The sequence below is a fragment of the Petaurus breviceps genome, unplaced genomic scaffold, assembly GCF_028583685.1.
Source record: "Petaurus breviceps papuanus isolate PSGF00001 unplaced genomic scaffold, PetGlider_PUasm1.0 91133, whole genome shotgun sequence".
Classification (NCBI taxonomy): Eukaryota; Metazoa; Chordata; class Mammalia; order Diprotodontia; family Petauridae; genus Petaurus; species Petaurus breviceps.
In genome coordinates this window covers 1,013,319-1,033,133 of record NW_027187419.1, presented here as the reverse complement: position 1 = coordinate 1,033,133, position 19,815 = coordinate 1,013,319, and positions in this window count along the sequence as shown.

The window sequence follows — 19,815 nt, the reverse complement described above, 5'->3', positions numbered from 1 at the left end:
GGGGGGGGGGGGGGGGGGGGGGGGGGGGGGGGGGGGGAAGGAGGGAGAGCAGGGAGGGAGATGGTGTTTGCAGGGGAAAGGGATGAGGGGAGCCCAACTAAAAGCCTGGAAACAGGTCCAAGATTCAAGGCCCATGGGTTGGCTTGGTTTGGGGCAAACAATAGGGAACAGGAGAATGGCATCCTCCATGAGCCTGTGAAGGGAAGAGGAGAAGAAATAAAAGACCCTGGGGGACTGAGCCTAAGGAGCTGGAGGAGACCAAATAAAAAGAGATTTTTCTGAGAGTGAATATAAGAAAGCAAGAGCCTAGAGCTAAGGAGGTGAGATGGGGAGAGAAGGGAGAAGTCAGAAGGGAGGCAGGAGATGGAGGAGCATAGGAGGAGGCCTTAACATGTCAGGAAAGATATCAGAGCTTGGGATACACTAGCGCATGAGCAGGACTGGGAGAGGACAGATTATGGGAGATGCTCCCTGAACTGTCCAGTCCAGTCCAGTCCAGTCCAGCTCCCTGAACTGATTAGTGGGGACACTAGTCAGTGCCTCTAACCTCATTCTCTCTGTTCTCAGTGCCTTAGCCTGCTATCCTCTGTCTAGCTGCCTACTATTGACCTACAGACACACCACATCTTCCCTGTGGCACCCTGTCCTCCACCCCTCCCCACTGCGACACACTCCCATGGTACCCACCATGGTCCAGCTCTGGGTTCCCCAGAAGTCATGGAGTGGGGGTCATTTAAAAACAATGTCATAGGTCAGTTCTCAGAAGAGCTGCAAGAGATCTTAGAGGTCATACTTAGGCCGACCCCCTCATAGTATAGACAAGGACATTTAGGGCCAGAGAGGTTCCCAAGCCACTCAAGATCTGTGATGTTACTCAGTCATTTTCAGTCGTGTCCAACTCTTCATGACCCCATTTGGGCTTCTCTTGGCAGAGATATTGGAGTGGTTTGCCATTTCCTTCTCTAGCTTGTTTTTACATCTCTAGCTCATTCTTACAGGAGAGGAAACCAATGGAGACATGGTTAAGTGACTTGCTCAGGGTCACCTAGCTAGTAAGTGTGTGAAGGAAGTTCTGAACTCACAAAGATGAGGCTTCCTGACTCCAGGCCAGGTGTTCTATCCACTTCACACCTAGTTGCCCACAATTAAGGGATAGAGGCAGGATTTGAACCCCTGTTTTCTCAGTCCAATACAAGTGCTATATTACATTGTACCATGCTGCCTTTCAGGGTAACATGAGTAACAGCTGAAGGAACTGGGCAACCAAGTCGGGTTGGAGAAGAGAGGAGACATGATAACTGTCTTCGTTGAAAGGGCATTATGTGCAAGAGGGATTAGATTTACTCTGCTTGATCCCAGAGAGCAGAATGAGGACCAGGGGACAGATGCTACAGAGAAATAGATTTAATTTTGATGGAAGGAAATATTTAGAGCTGTGCAGATATGGTGCTGAATTTCTATAAAGCTGTAAATCCCCATGCTTCCCATTTAAGAGATGATGACATGGAGGCCCTGAGAAGGGGATATGCCTGGCCCCTGATTCCACAGATCGTTGGTGACAGAACCAGGATAAGAATGAAAGCCCCCAAACTCCCAGGCCTTTGATGATCTAGTTCAATTTGGGCAAATCACTTAACTTCTGCTAACCCTTAGTTTCTTCATTTATAAAATGAGGAGAGTAAAATTCACATTTCCCAGTCCATTCTTCACACAGCTATCAAACTGATTTTCCTAAAGGACAAAAGAACTAAAGCTATCGACCCACTCTTCTATTTATTTCTGCTCTGAGTTCATTGCCATTCATGGTGCCTAACCATGAAGCACCAGTTTTATTGGTTGTCCATACAATAGCATGCATTTCATAGTGTGGACAAAAAGCATCCTCGTTCACTTGGCTTTTGCTATTCTCCATAGTCAAACCTGGGACTCTGCCCCCAGGATTCTCTGTTCTGATAGATGAGCTTTTGCCTTCTTTTATCTGGACCCAGGCTGCCACTCCATTTTCAGAACATCTCCACACTATGCCAATGAGGACCCCTCCCTTTATAGATCCCCTTAATGTATTGTCTTCTCCCATTGGAATGTAAGTTCCTCGAGGGCAGGAATCATCTTATTTGTACTTTGTCCAGCACACGGCATAGGGCCTGGTATGTTTAAGCCTGTAATAAATGTTTTATCTGTCTATCTGGATAGAATGACCAGGACTTGATATAATCAATATCAATACGGCATCAAACAGGGCCATCCACAGGATCTCACCACCTTTAGGGACTCCCTCTTCCATCTGGACTCTGCACTGAACATCCCCAACAGAAGTGGCAAACACTTTTGGTGAGCATGTATTTTCCCATTTTACCCCTCACTTGATATTAATAATCAGAATGTCCTCCAACAAAGTCACCTCTGTTGGTGCATCTTTCATGGGAACTTGTCTGGTTTTAACATAGGCATGGGAGAAAGGAAGAAGCCTTGTTGGAGGAGAATGATTAAGGCGACATTTTGCTCGACTAAATCAAATGCTTTTTTATAATCAACAGACAACAAGCAGAGTGGGATCTTGTATTCTCTGCACCTCTCAGTCAATTGTGCTTACTACAAAGATGAGGTCTGCTGGAGAAATCACTGGAGAAAGCCTGCCTCTTTCCAGCTTGTACCTTCATCAAGAATGTCTTGATTATTCCCATAAAGATTTGGCAGAGATGGGAAACAAGGCATTATATAGAGGGACCAGTGGTTATTGGTATTCTCTCAATCCCCTTTTTTCACTCATAATAAGGTCAGTGGCTCTTCCAAATGTTTGGCAACTCCCTTTCTTTCAGATGTCTTGAGAATTGATCACCTCATGCCTCCAAATTGTGCTGTTCCTACACAGACCTCTTCTATGTCTACAATTATCCTTTCCACATTGTGACTTTCCCCATCACAGTTTCAATATGTCACGGGTCAGTACAAGAAATTAAATAGCGATTTGGGGAGGGAGGAGTATTGCAGAAGCTGCAGATGACATGCAAAGGCCAGCACACAACAAAGAAAAGGTTTACAAACCAAGAAATGCATAAAATATATGTATAGTAATATATAATATCAACATATTTTAGCTTTTAATACTGTAAACACCCTATAAAAGAAAAAGAAAAAATTCAAACTTCTTCTCTGATACAAAGGGAGGGCCAGAATTTTCTAGATCTCAGGGGCACCAAGTCCCTAACCCCTGAGATGTGGAAGAGATGACTGTACTCAGTCTGGTCCTATCACTTTTCCTATCCTTGTAAGCTGTTTAGGGATCAGAGATTGTCTTTACCTCTTTTTGTATCCCTAGCATTTAGTAAAGTGTCTGGCACATAGTAGGCATTTAATGAGTGTTTGTTGGATGAATGAATGATTTTCTTTTGTACCCCTGCTACCTTCCATGGAAATGGCAAACAATTTCAGCATCTTTGCCAAGAAAATTCCCAATGGGGCCATGGACAGTCGGAAACAACTGAAAAACAACTTAACAACAACACTGCCTTCCATTCTACTAGACAATTAAGGTTCCTTTGCCTGGAATCAAAGCCTGCAAAATCTGGGGTCACCCTACCTTTCCAACTTCTTCTCAGTCTACCCACCAAATATCCTATGCTCTAGCTGTAATGCCATGCACAGAAACTTTCCAGAAGAATGCTACTGTGGACAGCTTTTAAGGTTCTGATTACACAGTATAGTGAACACTCTATTCCATAACAAGTCAAAGCAAAACATTCACAGAAAATCAAGGTACAGCATTCACAATATTACAACTTATCACAGAAAATCACAATATAGTATTCACAACAGCTTATCATTAAAATGGCCACATAGTTTTCACCAAAGTGGTCACAATATTTAGAACAAAGAACAATCATCTCAAAGTACAATAGTCAAAGTCTTCCACTCATGGGACACACTTAAGTTAACTCAATTAGTCATTTATTCAGCAATCAATTACTAAGTATCCACCCCTAGGTCACTAGTAAACTACAATTTCATCATTACTCAGTACCCATGGAGAGGTCTTTTTCCATGGTCCCAGATTCTACCTGGATTCACCAGACTGTCACCTGGGTTCAATGGCAGACAGCTCCCAGTTCCTTGTCCAGCTCTCTGGGTAGGTCCTCTCCACACTGAAGTTCACAGGGTCCAGTCCATCTCAACTCCTTCATAATTTCTGTTCCTGGGAATTCAAGGCTCAATCAAGCCACAAACAGACAAAGTTTCAGCTTCCCGGTCATGCTTCCTGTCTTCTGCTTCCTCAGTCTTCTCCTGGGCTCCTGGTTCCTGAGTTCCTGGGCTCCTCTGTCACCTGGGCTCCTGGGCTCCTGTTCAGAAGAAACTCCACCATCACAAGTTCTCAGGAAATTCTGGCTCAGTTCTCCATTCTCTCTTCTATAGCTGCTTTGCCACCAGGTGCTGGTCCCAAGAAATTCTGGCTGTGCCTCTCTGGGGCTTTTCTTATATACACAGCATTAGCTACTTCCTTCAGCCAACCCCTTCCTGTTATGTCAGTAACAGGAGACAGGAGTTCATACATTCTGTTTCCCCAACACAGGCTAGATCAGTTACTAAGTGCTAAGTACCTGCTACCTTTGCCAATACAAAGGGATCTTCAAATTCAAATTACATTACCATTACACTAGCCAAACTGGACTTTTCTCTGTCTCCAGAAAATGCCCTGTAATTTCCCACAATCCACAAGTATCTTTACTTAAACTATTCCCTCTACCCAAATATTCTCTCTTCTCTTTTATCTTTTGAATCCCTACCCATATTGTAAAGCCCAATTCAAATGCCACTTCCCTCAGGAAGGCTTCCTTGATTACAACCTCAATAACAACTTTTCCCTCCTGTACCTCAAATAGTACTTCATTTTACACTCTGTTATTCACTTATCATCGGCTATTTGCCACTATAATTATCTAATTATTATAGAGTCATATCCCTCTATTAGACTGGAATCCAGGACAGTGTCTTATCTAAAAACCTTGTTATCCCCCTCAGGGGCTCCCATAGGACAATGCTTTGTATACAGTAGGTGCTTGATTAATGCTTGAATTTGTTAAACTAGTCTCCCCTTTGACCTACTCCTTCAGTATGGGAATTGTTTCACTCTTTGTATCTGTATCCCCAACACCTAGTGCTGGCACATAAGTAAGTAAACATTAATTAATTGTGACTGGGGACCATTCTTGGCATATACTTCAGAGTACAATATGTGTATCAGATTTAGAGTGGGAAGAGATGAAAATGAAGATCAGGGAATCATGACTTGCCCCAGGTCACAAAGCTATTAAATACCAGAAGCAGCATTTGAACACAGGTCTTTCTGACTTCAAGTCCAATACATTATCCACCAGAAGCAGCCACAAATATAGCTTCTAAAATCTGCTGTCCTGCAACAGGATCCCCAGTGAGCCCCACACTGATTGTCACCGAGGCTTCTGATAACCAGAAGGATGGCTCTAGGAGTCAGCTGAGCAATTCCTGTTTTTATTCACATTCTTAACTCTACCATAGTCTGATTCCCTCAGGGCCTAAGATAGGCAGAATGGAAAGAACACTGGCTTTGGGCTTCGAGGGCCTGGGTTCAAGTCCCCACTCTGCTCTTTCCTTCTTCCAGTGTGACAATCATTCCCCCTCTGACCCTCATTCTCTCTCCTGCTCTCTCTCCCCACATCTCTCAGCCTCCCTCATGTCAGACTTGTCCCAGTCCTTCTGTGTGTGGAGACAAATGCAAGGAGAGGCAAAGGGAAGAGAAACACAGCTGGCCGCAGATAGCTTTCATGTTACTGATAAGTTCATGGGCTACTTCTCCAGAAGCTCTGCCTCCCATCACCAGGCTCCCAAAAGAACACAGATGTCTCCTCCCAAGGGAGGTGGAGCCCTGGACCAACACCACACCCACATGCATCCTTTTAGTGCAAAGGTCCCCAACCACACCCTGACATCCAGAAACTATGATTGCCAACATCACAGAGGAAAGAACTTGTGCTTTGGGAGTAAGTTAATGACAAGGGAGAAAGAGAACAGGAAGTGTGACATCTTCCCCCTGGAATCTTCCCCTGGGAATCTCAACAAGAGTATGCAGTTTGGAAATTAACACCATAAAGGCTGTGAGAGTGACTGCAAGAAAAGAGCAGGGGATTTGGAATCAGAGGACCTGGGTGTGAATCCTGACTATTTAATGACTCCCCTTGTAGCCCTGGCCAAGTCATATCCCCTCTCTGGGGACTCAATTTCCTCATTTGCTTCCCCTCCCCAAAAAAAGGAATGAGATAAGACCAGGAAAGGAAACAAGCATTTATTAAGCACCTTTGTTGCTGTTCAGTTCATTTCCTTCTCCAGTTCATTTTACAGATAAGGAAACTGAGGCAAACAGGGTTAAGTGACTTACCCAGGGTCACACAGCTAGTAAGTGTCAGAAGCTAGATTTGTACTCAGGGAAGGTGACTTCCTGATCCAGGCCCAGAACTCTATACACTGTGCCACCTAGTTGCCCTTGTGTTTTCTATTAGAAGAGCTACAAGCAATGGATTTAGAGTTAAAGGACTTGGTTTCAAATCCCACCTTGGGCAAGTTACTTAGCATCTTTATAACTCAGCTTTCATATCAATCAATCAGCAAGTATTTATTTGGCCCCTACTGTATGTGTGCCAAGCACTGTGTTAAGACACCAAGGATATAAGTACAAAGAAATGAAACAATCTATGCCCACAAAAAAGCTAATATTCTGATGAGGGAGACAATGAATATATATAAAAATATATGTAGCATAAATATGATGTGAATAAAAAATATGCAAAATGAGAGTTTGAGCCTCCAAAGTCCCTTCCAGGTCTAAGACTATGAACCTTTGATCCTATGATATGCTGTACCAGTGAGACTATATCAGCAGACTTAAGGGGAATGCCTTTCTTGTTTTTACTTGAATGTTTAAGATCTTTTTTTAATATCTTTTCTCTGTAATTTATCACAGGATTGAAATAATTTGTATATCAGCTTAATTTGTGAATTAAAAAAATACTCTAAACTGCAATCTTCCTGAAAGTTTAAGCATCTCATTGAGGCTAATTCCTACAGTAAATGCATTTGCAATATTTTAAAATGTGCATTTTTCCCCAGTGGAAAATATTACCAGCCATTATTGCAACTAACTAATACAATGTAATTTCCTTTTAATTTTTTCAAGTGGCTTCTGCTTGAGTGTTTAAAATGTAAATTTTTTTTATTCTTCATCTTCAAAAATTCTACCTTGGGTAATACTATTTGGGCAGAATTACAGTTTTATCAGGTATGATCCCTAAGTGTTCCATTAGTCTATGAAATGTGCTATAAAATTTTTCAGGGACTAACTTTCCAGATTGGTTTTTATACATTTGATTTTCTATATATTGTATTTGCTGCTTTGTTTATTCTTGTTGTCAATCTGGGATTTCATTGGCCAGGACAGGGGAAGAGGGGACTCCCAATATGGAAATATCTTCCACCAATGATGATGGGGCGTAATTCCTTTGTCACTTATAGCATTGGAGAATTTCCTGGGGGCAAAGACTAGGTGAACAGCTAGAATGTTTCATAGTCAGGAATTGAACAGGGCCTTCATAATTCCAAGGCCTGTTCTCTGTAACTCTGCCATATTGTTTACTATATGTTGTATATTTAACTCAAAATGTGGGGCCTTAAGAATTTGTTCTGGGGCGAAGCCAAGATGGCGGAGTAGAAGCACGACCCTCCCGCGGCTCCGGCTTCCACCCTCCCCAATCCATGTAAAAAGGGGACTCTAAACAAACTTTGGAGCTGCAGAACCCACAAAATGACACAGAGAAGCTAACCTCCCGCTGAGGACAGCCCGGCAGGCCGGCAGGAATTGGCCAGCGCAGCACTCTGGGAGCCGAGCCCAGCCCCACGGAGAGGCTTTAGCCCCAGGGCGGGCCTGACCAGCCGCCAGCCAGAGGGACTCCAGATCAGCAGCAGCTGTGGCCGTTTCCAGATTTATCAATACATAGATGCAAAGGACAAGGTGAGAGGCCAGTGCAGTCTGTACTTTGGGACCCAGTAAGTGGGAGTGCGTGGCTTTTACCCCCCGGGGCGAGAAACCGCTGAGACACCAGCACAGCCTGCCAGTGCCCGTGGCGGCTTCAGTTCCTGGCCTGCAGAGTGTAGGGGGACCAAGCACCAGTCTGAGGGGTAATCGCTCTTGCTTTAACCTGCTTGGATCTGGATTGCAGTTTAGGGTGGAGGTCCTGGGGTGTGTGTCCAGCTTGCCAGAGCGTGTGGAGACCTCAGAGAGGGCACCCATCTAATACCTCTGGCAGCTGAGAAAACCCCAGCGTTTGGGACGAAAACTCCCCTGTCTGGTGGCAGAGTCCTACTGTGGCAAAAAGTCCAAAAGTCAAATCATTGAGCTGCAAAATGAGCAGGCAAAGGAAACAAAGCAGACAGAAGATTCCAACATTACACTCCTATTTTGGGGATGAGAAGGAGCAAGGCATGGAACAGGAGGAAATCAGTGAAGTCAGAATCCCTGCACCAAAAGCTTCAAAGGAAAATACAAGCTGGTTACAGCCCATAGAGGACCTTAAGAAGCAGATAAGAGAAGTGGAGGAAAAATTGGGAAGAGAAATGAAAACAATGCAAGAAAATTATGAAATGAGAGTCAACAGCCTGTCTGAAGAAAATAATACCTTAAAAAACAGACTGACTCAAATGGCAAAGGAGGCTCAAAAAGGCAATGAGGAGAAGAATGCCTTAAAAAGTCAAATTTGCCAAATGGAAAAAGAATCTCAAAAGCTCACTGAGGAGAATCATTGCTTCAGAATTAGATTGGAGCAAATGGAAGCTAATGACTTTATGAGAAATCAAGATGCTGTTAAACAGATCCAAACAAAAAAGAATTTGTTCTGGCCTTTGTGCTACTTGTGACCTTGCAAAACCTATGGGCCTTTTTGAGAATCACATTTAAAATTCACTACCAAACAGGCATTGTACTGTGTCTTTGGACAACTGAATGCCCAATCACCTTAGGTGCACAACCTCTCTTTTTCATATTATGTTTATATTTATATTCACTATGTGTGATTGAACGCTGAACCATTCGTAAACAGTAAACTAAGGATGAATTTTATTTGTAATCTTCATGAGCACCAAACATAACATGTTTACAAATGGCTGAACTTTCATCAAATAAAGGTACCAAACAGAATGCATCTTTTTAAAAGTTAAAAAAAAAAACCATTTCCTGGTGGGAATTATTTTTTGAAAGTTCAAGTAAAAATATCAGGGAGGTAGAATTATGCCAGGTGGTTACTAAGGTTCCTCCTAGCTTCAATATTGTGGAAGTTTGGTATTATGTTTGGGCTTAGGGTAACCTCAAACACAGGGAGTCACCAGCAGTACCAAAGAAGATGTAAAAGGAACGCTGAACAGAATGTATTCAAAATAAAGAAGACCAGTGTCATGTGTCAGCTCATACCTCAAAAGACAATGAGGCAACATCCCAGAGTCCCCCACATAATTTGAACTTTTCTAGGAAGTGAGGGAATGGGACTGCCCTGGATTTTCTGCCTAGTCAGACTTTCTGGGGATATGGTACGTGTAGGGAAGGTTGCCCACCCTCCCAAACCCAAACCTTCATTAGAAAATAAAAATGCCAACCAACAACAGCTGGTATTTATATACTGCTTTAAAGTGTATGAAGCATTTTACAAATATTATCTAACATATATAATCAACACTAGGAGGTAGGTGCTACCAAAAGTCACACGCTTATATTTGGGGCTAAAGAAAAAGTCAGAAACCCTCAGGACCATTGGGAAGTAGGTCAGTTGAGTGAAGTAATGGCAGCGCATTGGAGCTCTGGCTCCCCTCATTGTCAGTGATGGACAAGCCACCAAACCTGCCATAGGTTTGAATAAAGAGGCTGCCCCATTTCACTAATGATGATGTATATATAACAAGTGGCATAGGTTACAATATTGAGAACTAGCTGTAATCTCCTCAAGGGTAAGGACTACTCCAGCCTGGGTGCAATGGGAAGTCTTATGATCTCTATATAGATGAAAGAGATAGAGATAGAGATGGATGGATGTTTGTATAGGGAAAGAGAAAAAAAAGAGAAAAATATCCATGTATGTACATGTGTATATGTATATATATATATACCCACACACATATACTATGTAACATACTATATATGTGACGCATATGTGTGTATATACCATATATGATATATATCATACCATATATATACATACATATACACAGAGAGAGAGAAGGGAGGGTGGGGAAGGGAGAGAAAGAGACAGAGAGAACAGTAAACTTGGAATTGACACTTGGGGTCTAGTGACACCTCTGTCGCTAACTAGCTATGTAGCTCTGGGTAAGCATTTAATCTCTCGGAGACAAAATTTTCTCATCTGTAAAATAAGGAAAATACCTACCTAATATGCCTCATAGTTCATTGGTTTGTTATGAAGGCCAAATACTACAATTTATACTGACAAGTTCGAGGCAGCCAAAGCCCCAGAATATTACAGAGTCTTTTCAATGAGATTATGGGGTCACTCAAAAAGATCAGTCTAGTAATCCACACAGGCAAAACCAAGTGGATAAAAAAAAAATCTATTCTGCCCAGATAGGTGGGCAGTACTTTGAGTTAGTCTATCAGTAAATTTTTTTAGACAAACATTACAGACAGACAATCAGCTGGGCCCAGAATTAGAAAAAAGGGAGCTTGTTGACTTTCGTTGGGAAATTGAACAAAACTTTCAAAGATTCCAAACTATTCTCTAAAACAAAATCCCATCTTTTTAAGATCAATATTGATGATGGGCCTGGCAGCTCCAGAGGAAGGAACTAGAAGCAGTGAATAAGAAAGTAGCAAAAAGGCGAATTTATACTTGCTATAAGGAAAACTTCCTAACAATTAGAGCAATACAAAAATAGAAAGAGATGCCTCAGGAGGTAGTATATTTATTTATTAAAGGGAAACTCTGTGCTAGACACAAAGGCAAAAAAGAAACAATTCCTGCTCCCTAAGGAGCATTGAGGGAAACAATCAAGCAAAGGCTGAAACATATTCCTTGTAGAGGAGATCCTTGGTCAGATACAGCTTGGACTAGATGTTTCTGAGCTCCATTCCAACTTCTGGCATTCTGCAATTATACCACCAGCCTGATAAACCTTCCAAATGTTTATCACCAAAAGGCTGGCCAACAGGAGATAGCCATCATGAAGACTGTCTACTAAGGTCTCTACTAAGACTATCTGTTAATACTGGATATTATAATCTGTGGGTGTTCTTATGAAGTCTATATGTATACATTCTTAAACCCTTCAAAAAATCCACAATTTCACCAATGTGGACAGCTCAGAGTACCGGACAAGACATCAAGTTAAAAGATCTGAGTTCACCTCCAGATTCAGACACTTGTTAAATATATGACCCTGGGAAATTCATTTCACTTCTCTCCCTTTCTTCATCTGTAAAATAGAGCTAGTAACAACACTTACCTCACAGGAATGTTGTAGGACTCCAATGAGATAAGGTATGTAGAGACTTTGGGCATCTAGGTGGTACGGTGGATAAAGTACTGGGCTTAAAATCAGAATGACTCTTCCTGACTTCAAAACTGGCCTCAGACACTTACCAGATATGTGACTTGACCCTGTTTGCCTCAGTTTCCTCATCTGTAAAATGAGCTGGAAAAGGAAATGGCAAACCACTCCAGGATGTCTGCCAAGGAAACCCCACACGGGGTCACAAAGAATCAGATACGACTGAACAACAACAGATGTAGAGACTTCATAAAACTTAAAGTACTACATAATGTTAGCTATTATTGCTACCACAATTCTGTGGACACATATGACCACCCCCTTTGTGCCTTAGTAGATGGCCTTCAAGAGTTTCTGTGGATGAAAAATTCATAAACTTGTAACTACACCCTTGATGTTTGGAAAGAGCCTTTCCAAATGTAGCCAGGTCTTTGCTCTTCAATAGGGACATCCTTCACTGTCCCACTTTTTGAATCTGCTAACGGTTGCCCACCTTTGACAAGACTTCAAGAATCCAAGACCCTCTCCTCACCTCAGATGAGGATTTTAGTGGGAGATGCCAATATAAGACCATGGATCTAGGGCTGGAATCAACCTAAGAAGCCATCTACTACAACAGTCTCTTTTTACAGATGAGGAAAGAAATGAGGCCTAACATCACACACCTGATAAGCATCAGAGTCAGGATTTGAACTCAGGTCCTCTACTTCTAGACCTAGCCCTCTTTCCAGGTACCATAATATGTATGCTAACATGTAGTTACAATCAATCCCCAGAATCATCACTGTTCAGAACAGTTCCCTTGAGTTCCAAGCTATCGTACTCAGAGAGAATTTTAGTTTCTTAGGGTATCATCACCCTTTTTTCTCTTCAGCCCCTTCCTCCCTGTGTGAAGTGGTAGCTTTAAAGGATAAATAAGTGCCCAAGATCATATAATAGTAAGTAGTAGAGCCAGTGGGGCAGTTAGGTGGCACAGTGGATAGAAAACCAGGCCTGGAGTCGGGAAGACTCATCTTCCTGAATTCAAATCTCACCTCAGACATTTACTAGCTGTGTAACCCTGGGCAAGTCACTTAACCTTGTTTGCCTCAGTTTCTTCATCTGTAAAATGAGCTGAAGGAAATTACAAACCACCCCAGTATCTTTGCCAAGAAAACCCCAGATCCAGTCTGACTCCATGAAGAGTCAGACTGGATTGAAATAACTGAACAACAGCAAAGTAGAGCCAGCATTCAAACTTCAAATCTGTCATTCTTTCCACCACAGGAGGGGGGGGGGCTGGGAGAGGGGGGGACTGGGGGAGGGGGAAAGTGACCATTCTCTGAGAACATTAGAGAACCTGACCCTCTCCCAACACTTCTATTTAGCAGAATGGTGCACCTAGCAGTCAAAGCAAGCGAAACTGCCCAGTTCCTGCTATTTCTTCTTGAATTAGATTAGACCAGTGGCTAGTAGTCCCACTGCAATTAAATGAGAAGATCTGGATACAGAGACAAGAATCCCACCCCCTTCCCCCAGATCCCATGAAAAGCATTCAAATGTGATTATTCTAGTCTCTCTGCCTGAAACAAGAACACCAAGCCAAAGACTCACTCATTTCTACGGAGTCTACACCTAGAAGAAGAACAAGGCACTGAGCTGACATAATGTTCACAGACTCCAGACCCTTGGTACTTTTCTCCCTCTAGCCCATCCTCACAGCCAAGGTGAATAATAGGATCAGCCTTCTCCAGACGCATCCAATTGCCCTCCGTCTTCTGACACCACACCTGGGCATCCCTATGTCCACGTTTCCAGGAAGCCGATCTCTGCCCTTCCATCCTCCCTTCTCCATAGGAATCAATGCAATCCCCTAAAAGCTCATAACTCGGAGGTAATTATGAGAAGCATCAATTACCCAGCAATGTGGGTTTCATGAATTCAATTAATTTGCATGGCGATCGATACGGGCGGGTTCGCTCAGGGTCCCCTGGGGAAGTTAGGACATTGTTCTGTAAGCTATTGATTTTACAATGTAAAACAAAACCTCTCTCCTCTAATTCATAGATGCCCATTCAGCCATATTAACTTTCAGATCATTTATTTTTGTATGTCTTTCAACTCTGTTTGTTGCTATCACACAAATGCAGAGTATTACATTGTAGGGAATAATTGAATCAATACAGTCATGCTACTCTGGGTCTCCCAGACTTGGAAAAAGAAGAGCTGGAGAGAGTCTGATGAGGGCTGCATTTCTCCAAAATCCACTTCTTTGTCCACACAATATTCCCTTCCCTTAACATAATGTCGACTTAACCACAAGACCCCCTATCTCACCCCCACCAAAACTTTCTTTTATTAATAGTATTAGCTGGCATTTATATAGCAGTTTAATATTTACAAAGTACATGAAATATTGAACCTCCCAACAGGCCTGCAAGTTATGGATGACCAGTATTTTTATCCCCATTTTACAGATGAGTAAACTGAGGCTCAGAGAAGTTAAGTGACTTACCCAATGTCATACCGCTGGTGTCAGATGGAGTGTTCCAAGTTCAAGTCTTTCTGATGACAGGTCCAGCATGCTGTCCACAATATGACCCTATCTCTTTTGTTTTGTTTTGTTTTTAATTTCCATGTTGTTCATGCTGTGATAGAAGAAAAAGTTTAAAAAAACACACAAAAAAAGTTAAAATAGTATACTTCAATCTCCATTCAGAGTCCATTAGTTCTTTCTCTGGATGTGGGTAGCATTTTACTTTATGAGTCCTTTGGAATTGTACAACCCTGTCTCTATTCGAGATTTTGTTGTTGTTGTTGAATGGTTTTCAGTCCTGTCTTAATCTTCATTACCCCACTTGGGGCTTTCCTTGGCAAAAATACTGGAATGGTTTTGCCATTTCCTTCTCCAGTTCATTTTACAGATGAGGAACTGAAGCATACAAGGTTAAATGACTTGCCCAGGGTCACACAGCTAGAAAGTGTCTGAGGCTAGATTTGAACTCAGGTCCTTCTGACTCCAGGGCCAGTGCTCTAACTGCTGCACCACCTGTCAGCCCTCTATTAGGGATACTCATTGAAATAAATTTCAACTGCAAGTGAAGGGGTATAAGTTGGATACAAGGGAGAATTTAGTCATATTTATGTATGCCTCTATATCTATGTCTTCAAACCTAACACCTCTCTTTGTGGTGTGGAGGTGACCATGAGTTCTCAAAGGTTACGTAAGGGGAATACAAGCTCTTAGAGGTCCTAACAAACTTGCTATGCTTTGAGTAGAGTTTTGGCAAAGTACAGTATGGTTGTTCTTCATCAACCAATCTAGCTAAATTCAGGGTGGCTCAGAGGACTGATTCTACAACTGAAAGGGACCTTAGGGAGATATCATCTAATCCAACTCCCACATTTCTTCACAGATGAAGAAACTGAGGCCCAGAGAGAGAAAGTAGCTTGTCCAAGGTCAAACAAGGTAGTATGGAAGAAGAGTCAGGATTGAAAACAGATCTTCTGAACATCTGGACTTCTGAGAGACCTGCAGTATTAAACTTCTTTATCTGTAAAATGAGAAGGATAGGATCAGATGCCCCCTGAGGTTTTTTTTAAGATCTGTATTTGTGATTCTAGATACTTCTCTCCCAGGTGTCACTTATTACCTATATGATCTTGGTCAAATGACTTCACTTCTCTGGGCCTCAGTTTCCTTAGCTATAAAATGGGGTGGGGGTGGGGGTAGACTAGTTAATCCTCTAAGGAGGCAATCCTCCCCAAAAAATGGAATGGGAATAGTGAGGAGAGAAATAGGCCACCTGCCCATTCCAGACCCATCCCTCACTCTTTTCTACTGTGTCCTCCATGCCAAGGCTGGTCTCATAGTCAGATTTCTCCTTTATCCCATCACAAAGATCAGCACTGGGGACTACTTTAGTCTGCCACCTCCCCTCAGCCTTCCTTTACAATACCTACCCCCCCCCAAACAGCAGAGACCTAAACACACTTAAGGCAAGGTTAGGGGTTAGTCTGTTCTTTCTTGACAAAAAAAAAGCCCCAACTAACCCAATACTCCTTCAGATCCCAATGTCTGTGAGAGGAGACATGTAATTTTTAATTTGCTTCCCCTCCCACCAGTCAGGATATTAGACAGCTAAACAGCCTGGCGCCTGTTTCCTTCAGATAACCAGTTCCTGACGAGCCCCCTAATTGTCCCCGGAATCTAGGCGCCAGTGTACAGAGTAGGTCATTTAACCAACAGTACACACAACTAAATAAAAATCCATTTTCCAAGAGAAAATTCTATTCTTATCAGAGTTCTGCAAGAGGGTTGCAAGCAGCCCATGTTAATTGAGGCTTTGATGTTTCTTGGAGGAGGCCTCTAATCAGCTCCACAAAAGGAGCCCCATACATGGCATCTTGTATGCACCTCGGGGCCCCAGAGGAGGCCAGGGTTCCAGGCAGCAGGTGAGTGTGGCAGGAAGGGGACAAGAATGATCGGGAGAGGACACAGAACACAAAATGTCAGCTGGTACCCGGTCAGCATCCCCACCAACCACCATCCTCTCAGCACCTTTGAATCTAGGAAGATGGTGGTGAAGACCTTGGGAAGTAAGAGTACGGGGAGAGTCAGGTTTGGGTGGACAAGAAGGATGAATGGAGCAAACATCTCTTGGGGCCCTCATCCTCTATTTTGGTCAGAGAAAAAGTGCCAGGAGATGAAGTGCCTGCTGTGTGCTGTCCTTGGTGCTGGAGCAGAGTAGGCGGGAAAGGAGAAGAGATGCAGGGAAAATAGGGTCCCTGTTCAGAAAGATTCCTATCTAATGGGGAGAAGTAGACATTCAAAGAGAAATGGGTAGAAGTGACTGAAATATATAATCACAAAATTCAATCAACTACAGTTGAAAAAGAAACTTACAAAATAGTTGTAGGTGCAAGAGGGGGGAAGAAGATGAAGGAGGAAAGGGGAATAAGTTCACTGGCTTAAAGAGTGACTAAAATCAGAACTGGACTAATCTTGGATGGCTTCATGGAGGTCTTGATGCTTTTGAAGGAGAGGAAGGACACTATTTGACAGAGAGGAAGAGGGGGATCACCTAGGTAGATGGATTATATGAGATGGAGGGATGAATAAGGCATATATGGAAGATGATAGTTAACTTACTTGGTTTGAGTGGAATCCACACCTGGGAATATAGCAAGAGATTAAGGCTACTAGGTATAGATTGTAGATAAATTACTGAGTGGCCTTGATACTCAATCAAAAGTTAAAATCAGGTTCTGAAAATTGATGCTGAACTGAACTAGAACTCATTCATTGATCTTAGAGATTTGGGGTTTTAACCTTTTTAATTAGCCTTCCCACTAGATGTGCTTTGGTCTGTGTTTCTCAATGAGTAGGAACTAAAGCAGTGACAAGGGGTTCAAAGCTTAGCAAGGATGTTCTGTTTCCAGAAAGGCTTGTCACTGAGCTCAGAACCTTCCAGTGTACCATCTAGACTCAGAAGCATCCCTTATCCTACCCCTCCTTCTGCCCCTCCCCAACACACAATGGCCTATTTTTTGTGCCAGGAAATTAATGCTCAAAGAAGTTAGAGAGGCAACATAGCATAGGAGAAAGAGCTCTGGACTAAAATTCAGAAGACATGGGAGTACAGAAATTACACTAATGGTAAACTATGGACCTCTGGAAAGAAAAAAAACAATGCAGCCTGGAAAGAGGACAATACACTTCTTATCTTTATTGATGCTTGAGGATTAATAGTAACATGGGAAAGGAGAAAAGGGAAAAGAGGATGGAGGAGAATATCCTCCCTGACAAAGGTAGAGATGGGAAAGAGTCCTCCAGGAAAGTTAAGAGCCTCTTTTTTGACTGCATTGCTGGATACATCATTCATCCCAACCAATGCATATGATCCAGCTTACAGAATGTCAGCAGTCCAATGAGTCCAAAGGGTGATCAACCAAGTAGAAAATGCCTTCCACTGACATTGGCCTCAGGGGCAGATAACACACAACCCAAAAGAATTACATGTTTGGGTTTTTCCAAGGGGATGGAGCTACACAATTCTAGAATTAAAAGGCATCATCCCTTCCCCAATGTTACCCACCCCTTCCTCCTTGGAAAATTTCTGCAGTGTAAAGAAGACCCCATAGAAGGTGCTTGTGCCTTTCCCAAATTATTGTCATCTGACCTGGACACACATCCAAATATCCCATTTGACAACCCTTCTATGCATAAGACGGCACCTACACACACACACACACACACACACACACACACACACACAGGTGTTTGTACAGCCCCTCACGTTCTAGCTTGCTCACTCGTTTGGGTGACGAAGCATTTTAACCACTTTGCCACGTCTTTCCGTGATATCCTCCAGCAAATCAAGCATCCCCTTCTTGGGATGTTTTCAATCTGTTTTATGTTGATTTTAATTAAAGAATCTGAAACTGAACAAACAGTTCCTAGCAGGTGGCCATACAAGTGTGAAATAAGCAAACTGTTTTATCTGCCACAAACTCTGCTAGTAAATTTCTTCAAATTAATCCCAGCCTCCTAGAGTCTGATGATTCCAACTGAAAAGCTAAGGAATTTGGGGCCCTCCAATCTCCAAATATTTGCCTTGGTGGCAGACCCTCTTGGTAACTTCTGTTTTCTCCAAATTGTCACTAGCCAGACAAATTCACAGCTGGATACCCCAATTGCCTCAGCTCATTTCCCAAACAAAAAAGAGGGTGACTTTTCCAGCATCACTTAGCTCCCCATAAGCAGAACTAAGCAGAGTATATCCAGTTCAAAGTAAAAGACCCTAGTCCAAATTCTCTGAGTCCACCACTTCATAATCTGACCTCAGTCCTACCAAACCTGACCTAGGTCATGCTCTCTCCCCTAAGCCAGGGCCAAACTCAATAAGTATATCCCTTCAAGGGGGTAAAAAAAAAACTTTGAGTCTATTCTTGGTATAAAAACATCATTCACTCCTCTAAAAGCTTGCACTTTCCATTGTTTTGTGATGCCCTGGGCAACTGAGTCATATTAAGGTATAGGATCCACAGATCCCCAAGATATCCATGAGCAGATTTTAGAGGGTCATTGAACTTTGATAGGAAACAAATTGTATCTTTATTTTCACTGTCATTGGTGCAGCATTGTCTTACTTCAGGTTAAATATTGGGCACTTGCAAGTCATTGGACATTTAATACAGGCAGATTAACTTTGTCCTAATACAGCAAGGATTTGCAACTAGAATACAGTGACTATTAGCTTCTATGTATACCCATTTCATTAGTCTCCATATGGAAATGCATCTGGTCAGAAGGGCAAGGTAAGGTGACTCATGTGGATTTTAGAAATCCATCAAGTCCAAGAGGCCTAGACTCCAGGTGACTAGGACTTTTCATGCTCTTAGATGACCAGGAGATTGCATCAGAGAATCCAGAACAATCACATAGGCCAATCAGGTCCTGTGGGAAGCTTTGTCTTCTTTTAGGGAAAGCCTCCTCATCTTGTCAGTGAGAAGAAACTGTCAGGGAAACACTAGTCTTATTAAACGTCCCCTCTAACTGAAATTTGAAGTAGGCAATAAAACATCACTCTAAAAAAGGGGTCCATAGGTTTCACTAAACTGCCAAAAGAGCCCTTGGTTCCCCCCACCCTCAAAAAAATGAAAGAATCCCTCAGCTAGATTATGAATGAAAGATCTGAGTTCTTCTCTAGATTCTGTCACTAGCTAGAATTGTGGCCTTCAGCGAGTCATTTAACTTAGAATCATAGAATGGTAGTAGAAGGAAACTTAGAAATCCTTAGAGGATCAAGTAGTCAAAGGAATTAGAGATCTCTAAGCTGAAGACTTAAGACCAGTAAAACTTACTGACACCCCACATATATATGCATTGACACAAACAGGATTGACAGGTGATCATTCTGCTTCGTTCTGTTCTTGTCAGATAACACCTGGAGGGTTGTCTTTCCTTCTGGGGATCACATTTTCAGGAGAACATTTATAAACTGGAGAATGTACAGAAGTAGTTAACAAGGATGATGAAAGACCTCAAGATCATGCCTTTGAGGTTTAGTGAGAGGAACTAGGGACATTTAACCTGGAGAAGAAACAACTTATGGGAGGACAGGATAGCTGTCTTCAACTATTTGAAGGGTTGTCATGTGGAAGAACAATTAGATTTGTTCTGCTTGGTGCTGGAAGGCAGAACTAGGAGCAAAAGTTGGAACTCACAGAGGAGCAAATATAGGTTTGATAGAAGGAAAAACT